Genomic DNA, 8,760 nt, shown 5'->3' with positions numbered 1-8,760 from the left:
ATGAAATCAAGACCCACACCAGCTCACGCACGCGGAACGCCCAAAGGCTGCGAGCGAGTGAGGGAGCCGAGCATCATCCTGCCCATGGGTGCAACTGTGGCAGATTTGCCAGCAGACACTGGATGGGGGACAAGAAGGGATGGGTTGCTCAGCACATTTCTCTTTCATGTTTTTGAATTGCTGCCTTGTAAAAGTCAATTTGCTAAAAAACATGACAAGATAATGGTAGGTCCTGCTGAATCGGCACAGCTATGCTATGCCAAACTGATTCCTGCAGTAAATCATGTGCACTTTCCAAACACAAAGGCAGGGCTGTACAGCTCTGCACACTCGTTATTTACTTTTGCCAAAAATGACAAAACATCTGTCAGACTTGTTTTCTCTTTATTATCTCTGCATTGAACTGTCTTCACTTTAGAACTGAATCGATACAGAAGGAATAAACAAGCATAAAGTCGATCTCCCAGCAATCTGTACAAAAACCGAGCCAGCATATGCTCAGTAGGTTACAGCCCATCTCCTACCCTACAACTGCACAGACCCAACCATCACCAGCTTCCTACCTGATGCAGTAACTAACTTTGATATGTCTGTCAATTCATCACTAATATGCTGAGACTGATTTACTGCTTTCCCTCTTAAAAAAAAGGAAACTATAAAACAATATGGGGGGGGGGGGGGGGGGGGGGGGAACATCGTTATGGGAATATCCATACCCAGCACAGTAATACCACATCTCAGCCCATTCAGGGTGAGACATCATGACTAAGGCATATCAGCCCTGCTAGTCACATGCTAAAGGAATCAGGTTGGTGGCACGGAAAATCAAGAGCATTAGTCAATCCTGAGCGATCACCTTTGTATCTTTTGATTTGACTCTCCTTCCTTAAAGGGGGGCAGCTACACCAATTAACATCAGTTGCCTGCTCCGTGTCAACTTTGCTCCCTGTGTCATGTACATGGCAACACCGTATCTCATAACAGGTGAACTCGGAGAAAAACTCACAGCACAACTCACCCTAGATCAACACCACCACACCCGTGGGTGTCACCCACCCACCTCCCCAGAGATCAGCCAGGTAATAAGCTTTGCAAAAGGAGAAGGAGTGATCGTTGTATTTCACAAGCACAGGAAGCACACAAATATTACTGTCCACTCTCACCACAGGAAACACCGCATGAGAGCTGTTGTGAGAATTCCATCAGCCTTCCAGGCCAGCATGGAACCTGAGTGAGCCCTTAGGCAAGCTGCTGAAGTCAATGCTCAGCTTTCAAGCACATGCTCGAGTATTTGGCTGAGCTGGGACCATTTTCAAGTGTGGGATGCAGAATCCCACTCGACGGTTGCTTCAGTGACAGACTACAAAAGTATTCTTGACATATAATAATGCAGTAATTCATGGGGGTGCATTCTCCCTTAACCATAACCTCAGACTCATCTGTTCTTTGCAAGCAATTGTTTCTCAAGGAGGGTTGCTGTGCCCCTCATCTGAAACACAGAGAACAGCTGCCAGCCACAATAGGAAATGGTTTGCACTGTTTGAAAGTATTTCTGAAACCCCACCAACTCCACTCTATGAAAAAAAAAGAAAAGAAAACCCAAGCCAAAAAAACTCAAGTAACAACAAGAAAACCCAAGCGAATTTGATAGTCTTTATGTTGTTCATTGACGAGAAGTAAGGATCTTTGTTTTCGCTTTCAGACCACGCTGTTATTCACACAGTGAATTACAGACCTAACCACTCCTATAAATGGCTGTTCCCCGAACTCATGGTTTAAGTTTAGGTCAAAAGAAGATCATTCACATGTGAAGTATGACTCTCCTCTGGCAAAGTAAAGCCTTTCTGGTTTCTGACAATGCTATATCTAACTTATTTTTAACTGTCCTGATTTTCTGCCTCTTTTCCCCAAAATAAAAACTGGTAGATGTCAGAAGAAAGGGATTCTGCAATCCTCAATTCAAAAGGTCCCCTGGAGGCAAGCTCAGAGCCAGGAGTCAGCCAGTGACAAGCATGGACAGATAAAGACCTTCTAAACCCTAAGTTTCATTCTAACATGGTACCACTGACCTACCCAAAGTCACATGAAAATCTCAATGCCTCAAGTGCAGGATTATAACACTTGTTTACCGAATACATGGGTTATCATAAAGATGCAGTTTATAATAACCAGAATGCTACCATTTCCAGATGACTAATGCTCCTCTGATGCCTTATAATACTGTGACTACTACCTGCACACTGTGATCATCAAGGAAAAAAATTATGCCCTGTAAAACTTATTTAAAACAAAGCAAACACATATTAGGCAATATAGGTTTAACCTTGTAAATTTAAGGTAATACAAGGTAAATTTCTCTAGTCCTCGACAAAGGCACAGCACCTACCTAGCAGAGGCTGCTTCATTAAGCAGGGTATGTAGTTTTGAAGGCATAGTTCATTTCGCCAGAGTTTTAGATGAACAAGTACCTGTTTGCACCTGCTAGTCAGGAGCTGAAATAACTGATAAGAAACTCTATCCACAGACACCTGGAGGCGAGTGATTGCTCCTGGCCTTAATGTGTCCACAAAAATGCAAACACCACACCAGCCACTAGGCTCCCAAGCTGACCAAGAGCAGACAGCTATTTTAACACATACAGGACCCTGTTTTAAAGCTGTAACAATGGAGTCAAAAAACAGGACACCCAAAAAACACGCAGCAGAGTTACTAGCTACTCCCCACTCAGTTTGGTTATCACTGATGCTTAGACCTTCCTCCCACATGCCATGCTGTCAGAATCAACAGGCAAGTTTCTGTGGAACTTCAAATCCTGGAAGAGTTTTGGAGGCAGGTGGTGGGCGGAGGATTGGATCAGTTTAGTTTTTTTAATAGTTCAATGTTTTCAACATGTTTGTTTTCTACCAAATAAAACTGGATAGGTAGTGAAAGGTGCCAAGGACCAATCAAACCTCCAAGGGTCTGAAAATGATACCTCAAAATGCTTTGTTAACTATTAAAAACTTTGGAAGCAAATTAGCCTCATCTGTGTGGCTGGCAGGAAGATAAAAACTCCCAGTGCACAATCACATCTGATTTCCTGCAAAGCTCTGCTCTGAAAAGCAGGTGTTACAGGAGGAGAGTGCCTGCGTTGCAAACAGCCCTGCTCACCTTCAGTGCAGTTCCTGAAATGGGAGCAAAGTGGAGAGCTTGGCCATAAAGCTGTGCTGTCCTGATGCATGAGAAAGCTTCTAGCTTATGAGTTAGCATCTCTTTTTAAATGAAAGACAAAAGTAGTAGGAGAATATCACTGAAAAGTTATTCCTTTCCTTCTCTTCCCCTTCCCCCAGCTTTCTAGAGAAAGTACTTTTTAGGGAAATTGCATACAGTGTGTGCAATCCTCCTGCTTGGAAAATTTGGTCTGCTAATAAAATCAAATGCAAAACAACAAATCTATTTTTGCCGGGTTTGCTTGTCATGCCACCGACCCCAGCTTCCATTCTCAGGGATTTACCAAACTATTTGTTTATTTACACAGAGCTAGAATTCTGGAGTACCAGATGCTCTTCTGATTGACCTTTGGCCATGCTTAGACGTTACAGCAATTAAATATACTTGCAGTGACATCAGTAGGGAAGTAACTGTGCTGTAAATAATAAGTTACAAAAAAGTGTGGCTTTGTCCATCCCTAACCAATACTCAGCTGTGTGAAGGATAATGGAAGTTCCCTCTTCACCCCAGCCCTGAGCAAAGCGCCAGTTTCTTTCCCTTCAGTGAACACAATCTCTGACCACTATGGGTAGACACAATTTTCTCCTGTCATGGCTCTCAGCTCACTGGGAGAGGCATTGAATCACAGACCCACCTCCTGCTCTCCCTCTCACACCACAAAGCAAGTGGACAGTAAAAATAAGAAAAAATTCATGCCACTGGTTTTAAGCACTTTATGCCTTGAAATAAATCCCTGAGATGGTCTGAGATGACCTAAACAAATCACAAAATTCTAGGAATAAATAAAGGTGAAACACCTCCTATTAGGTTTACAGATCTCATGCCTCTGGGACTCATGTTTTAAGCTTTCCTGTGTAGCTATAAAAGCCAGAGAGGGTCAAGATTTCTGATAGTCACTTAGCTTCAGGCCTTAAAAAAAGGTAGAAAAAACCCAAATACAAACCAAAAAATCCTCCATTAAAGTTGGCAGAGTTGACAAGAGCAAGGAAGAAAAGCTTTGGATTTTTTTCTTTTGCATTTACCACCCACTGTCTCCCACACAATAACATTGGGTAAGAGCACATTGTGACAGCACTTCTAGATCTTACGTTAAAATTCCTTAGTCACTGTAATTGTATACAGAGCAAACAAGATCTGCCTCACTTGCCAGCAAAACAGAACAGCACCTGGACCACAACATGGCAGCCTTACAGGAGGTGTAAAGATGAAGAGGAGAGAAATCAACCAGACTGGAATTTGAATACTGGAAGACCAGACCAGCACACCCTAACCCAATGTGAGCAATGCTACCTTTAATGACACAAATGAGAGCTATTTGATAACCATCCAGTGTTTCGATTATAGCTTTGTCTCTCTATGTGAAAGCTGACAACTACTTCTTGCAGGATACAGCTACCACATTGGGGTTGTGACACAGCTGTAGTGTCCCTACAGGGATTCAGGATGTAACAAAACCTATCACATTCTACCTAATGAAGGTCAGCTCTTCTCTGCCCTACCAGAGGGATTCATACCCAAAAAATGGCACATCTGGAGATGGAAAAAAAGAACAACTTAGATGAGATCCACCAACCCAGGGCCGGAGGTTTCACACTACCAAAACTTTCTGGTATTTTCCTGGAGCAAATAACACCATATTCATCTGCACATTATCAGCATATCCATCTGCACATCAGGCTTCTCTCAAGAGGTCATGACGGTTAAGAACATATTCTTCTCATTCACTAGTTTTACTTGTAACCCCCTCCATAGCGACTCCTGCAATTACTGTTTCCACATGAATCATTACGTGCTGCCTACACTTCAGCCACACTCCCCAAAAATATCTGTGTTGACTGCAAAAGCACATGCTACCACAGACCTTTCTTACAGATCAAACTGCAAGCAAGCAAGCTGCAGGACTTTCCTGCATGTTTATTTTGTGAACCCCACATGCAGTAACTTCATCTCCCAGAGAACATGTGTGTACAGCTCAGCCCTGGGGGACAGGGCGATGTTCCCTTCCCTTCTCCCACCCATGCTGTGGATGGCTGCTGTGTGGAAGTGCATTGTTGAGGGACAGATCAGCCTATGAACATTTCTCCTTGGATGAAGAGCTCCCTTTGAACTCTCTTATAATGGCCCCGACCTTGTGCACACATGTTCATTGCCTGAGCTGTGGGTGGGAGGCGCATCTGGCGCCAGCTCTTTGCAAATCTTGCACAGCTTCATTCTCAAGACCATTGAAGTCAACGTGGGCTTTTCCACAGAATTCTTCAAGCTCTGCACCAGACCCACATTCCTTCATTTACAAGGACTGCACTGACTATTTTCAGAATTGCACTGAGTATTTTCAGGCAAGTGTTGAGTCACCACCCTACTGCTGCAAGGCCGGGAGAGTGACCTGCTCAGCCAGCTTTTTGCACAAGCCCTCAAGGCAGACCTTATTCACTGCACTCACTGTGTGCATTTTTTTCTCACCAACACAGAGGAAAATTAGACACAAACTGGCCATGAAGAGTCTTGGGCTAGAAATTTGGAGAAAACAATTTTTCCCTTCCCTTTTCCAAAACTTACATTCACTCAAACCCTTCACTAACACAGAAATGTCCCTGTCTTTAGCAGACAACTGCCCACCTCAGCTTTACCCTGGGACTGCAGGGAACATCAACAGGGAGGAGCTCATCAAGACTCAACCACTTTCTCAGTCTGCTCCTCAGGAAGTGAAATATTGGACTCTTCCATGCTTTGGCCCGGGGTACACTCATAACTCACCATTTGGCCTCCAGAAATGAAGCCCTACTGTTCCTTACTCACACCCAGTAGCACTTTAGTCACTGAGCTGTCTCACAGAGCCCAGAAGAAATTCTTACATAGTAAATAACATGTGCCATTAATTATGTCAGTGCTTGGCCCACATCAGAGCAGCTGCCAGGGCCCCAAGTGCACCAACACCCCTTAAACGCTCTGTCCAGCCAGACCTGGGACTTGCACCCCCAAAGCCACTGCCCAAGAGACCAGAAGCCTGGGGTAAGCTCAGGCTCAGCCATGCTGCAGGTTTGCCCACCCCCAGCCCTGTCCTTGCTGGGCCTGACTCGCTGCATGGATTTAACTTGGTCCTGACTCTTCTCTCTGCATCTACACAGTGATCACTGGGCTACTGGGGAAATCTGTCACCGTCACCAACCTGGTCCCACCTGGGCACTGTGGGACTTTGCTGAGGTCAGTGAGAGCACTGTCCTACCTGTGCTGGGGTCACCCTCAGCTCCTGGCTCATCCTTTCTCATGTTCAGCCCTTGCTCTCTCTTCCCTGACAGTGCCATGCACCCCACACTGTTTCCATTTCCTGGTCACCCTGTCTGGCTTGACAGACCCTGGAGCATGATTAGGAGAAGCATCACATGGTAGCCAGGGGCTGGCATTAAATTTTGGCGGAAGGAGATATATCAGAACACCTTTTCCAAAGGGATTCAGCACCTTGGTTTTGACCCATGGAAAATCTGACGAAGTAGCAGCTAACCTGGTATCAGAGCAGGTTTGGGAAACTGGGTCACTGGTTTTCCTGGTGATTAATTCCAGGGCAAGATACTCATCTGGTTCAGACAGAGTTCAAAACATCCCTCCTTATACAATCAGATGTATGAACAGGAAAGGCACCTTTGCAAGCAATCATTCCTCTTCAAACAGAAATACTGTATCACAGAAATGCACGATTTCCTGCTCACAAAAAGGGCTGATGGAAGAATTCAATTATTCAAGCTTAGCAAGGTTCTCAGCTATCCAGACTTTTCTAGCTAGCCTGAGATAAAAACAAAATCTTAAAATAAGTTTGTTATTCCCACACAAACAAATTTTCAATAGCTTATTCCATTTGCACTAAATGCATTGTGGCAGGAACATCCTTAGAGCCCCACAGCAAAACTAGAACGGCACCAGAGAGTTTTCCTCAGGATATGCAGCAATCCTTGTGAGCACTCTGGCCTTGCCTTACTCTCTGCCTGTTGAGAGCTCAGGCTGGAGGCACTGAAAGAAAACTGGAGTCCAGTTTTGGAGCTGGTTTATTTTTGGTCCTGGAGATTCACTCCTCCTCTTTACATATCATCCTTTCAAACAAAATAAACAAGTCTTACTCTCTTTCCTGTTCATAGGTAGAGGCAGAGAAATCCAGAGAGCTGATTTCTACCAAGAACAGATAACCAAGATCCAGGTGCACTGTATGAACTTCACAAGTTATTGCAGGTTCTGCAAAGTGGCACAGTGATGTGCAAAACTAATACAAGCCAAAAACCAAGCATATGATCAACAGAAAAACCACCAGGGGTCGGTTTCAAATCTGGGGTTTTTCAAAATGTAGCACCTGTATAGGCACCTTCATAGTGACATCCTATACTATATGGTACCAGCAAACCAAGATACAATTTCTGGAGACATCATTTTGTTTGGGAGGGATACCCTTTTACATACAGCTGTCTACTTTCTAAATCATCTACCCACACCTCACCCCACCCCACCCCTAAACAGTGCTGTCTTTAAATAGCCAACCAAAAGCTCTTGCAGTGTCACTACCTACATATTTTGGGGGATTTTGCAGGGAGGATTAAGGGGCTTGGGGAGGAAAGATTGTGGTTGGGTTTTTTTATTGCCCTGAAGTTAAAAAGGGGGCTTTGCCCTCCAACCTTTGGTGGTTATTCTGATACAGATGCCTACAAAAGGCACACTCGTATTCTGGGGACATGTGCAAAGACAGTATGAGACAATAAAGAGCAGAAGTGGGCTGGAATGTTTGTCCTGGGAGTCCCACAGGTAGTCCAAGTTTCCAGGAGGGAAACACGGAGGAAGAAGAGAGATCTTGTATGTTCTCTCCCTAAGGACAACTTTAGGGCTCTAACATTGTCTGCATTGCTCTGTTTCAACACTGCATGCTTGCTCAAAAAAGCAAAACTCAGCTTCTGCAAAAGACACACAGCTCTGCAGGTACTTGTACATAACAGTGACCACATTCATAAGGTTTTAAAATAATAAAGAAAATACATGAAACAATATGAGCAGAAGCCATATGGGTACATAGGTCATTCGGAACTGAATCCAGAAGTTTAAACCATTAGATTTCTTGATGTGGCAAAATCAGCCTGGCCCCATCATGAGACCTAACCTTCCCACAAGGGTCACAAAACAGGAAAGGCCGGGACTAAGAACAACAATAACTGCAAGAAAATAAACTTTATCTGAAACTAATCAGCTACTAACGATTTGAGGAAGATTATGTCAACTCCCCATACATGGGTTCTTTATCAGAAGGGGTAAAACACTACACTTTCAAGTAACAGATGTGACTTGCACATTTAATCTGCAATTGAATGTTCTTCAAGTACTCTTCTTGTGTTCCTCAGGGGAAAATGGGAGAGGATTCCCTGCATCAGAGGAATATCTGCTGAGGGCTCAGTTTATAAACAGTCAGGGTTTTCCACTTTCCACAGGATCAAGTGCTTTGATGTGACCTTTCCTAATGAAGCTGTAAGATTCACTCTCCTACAACCACCTGAAAGGAGGATGTAGCAAGGTGGGGGTTGG

This window comes from Coloeus monedula, assembly GCF_965178545.1.
Source record: "Coloeus monedula genome assembly, chromosome: 6".
NCBI lineage: Eukaryota > Metazoa > Chordata > Aves > Passeriformes > Corvidae > Coloeus > Coloeus monedula.
The sequence above is the reverse complement of the archived record's forward strand: the minus strand, read 5'-3'. Positions refer to the sequence as shown.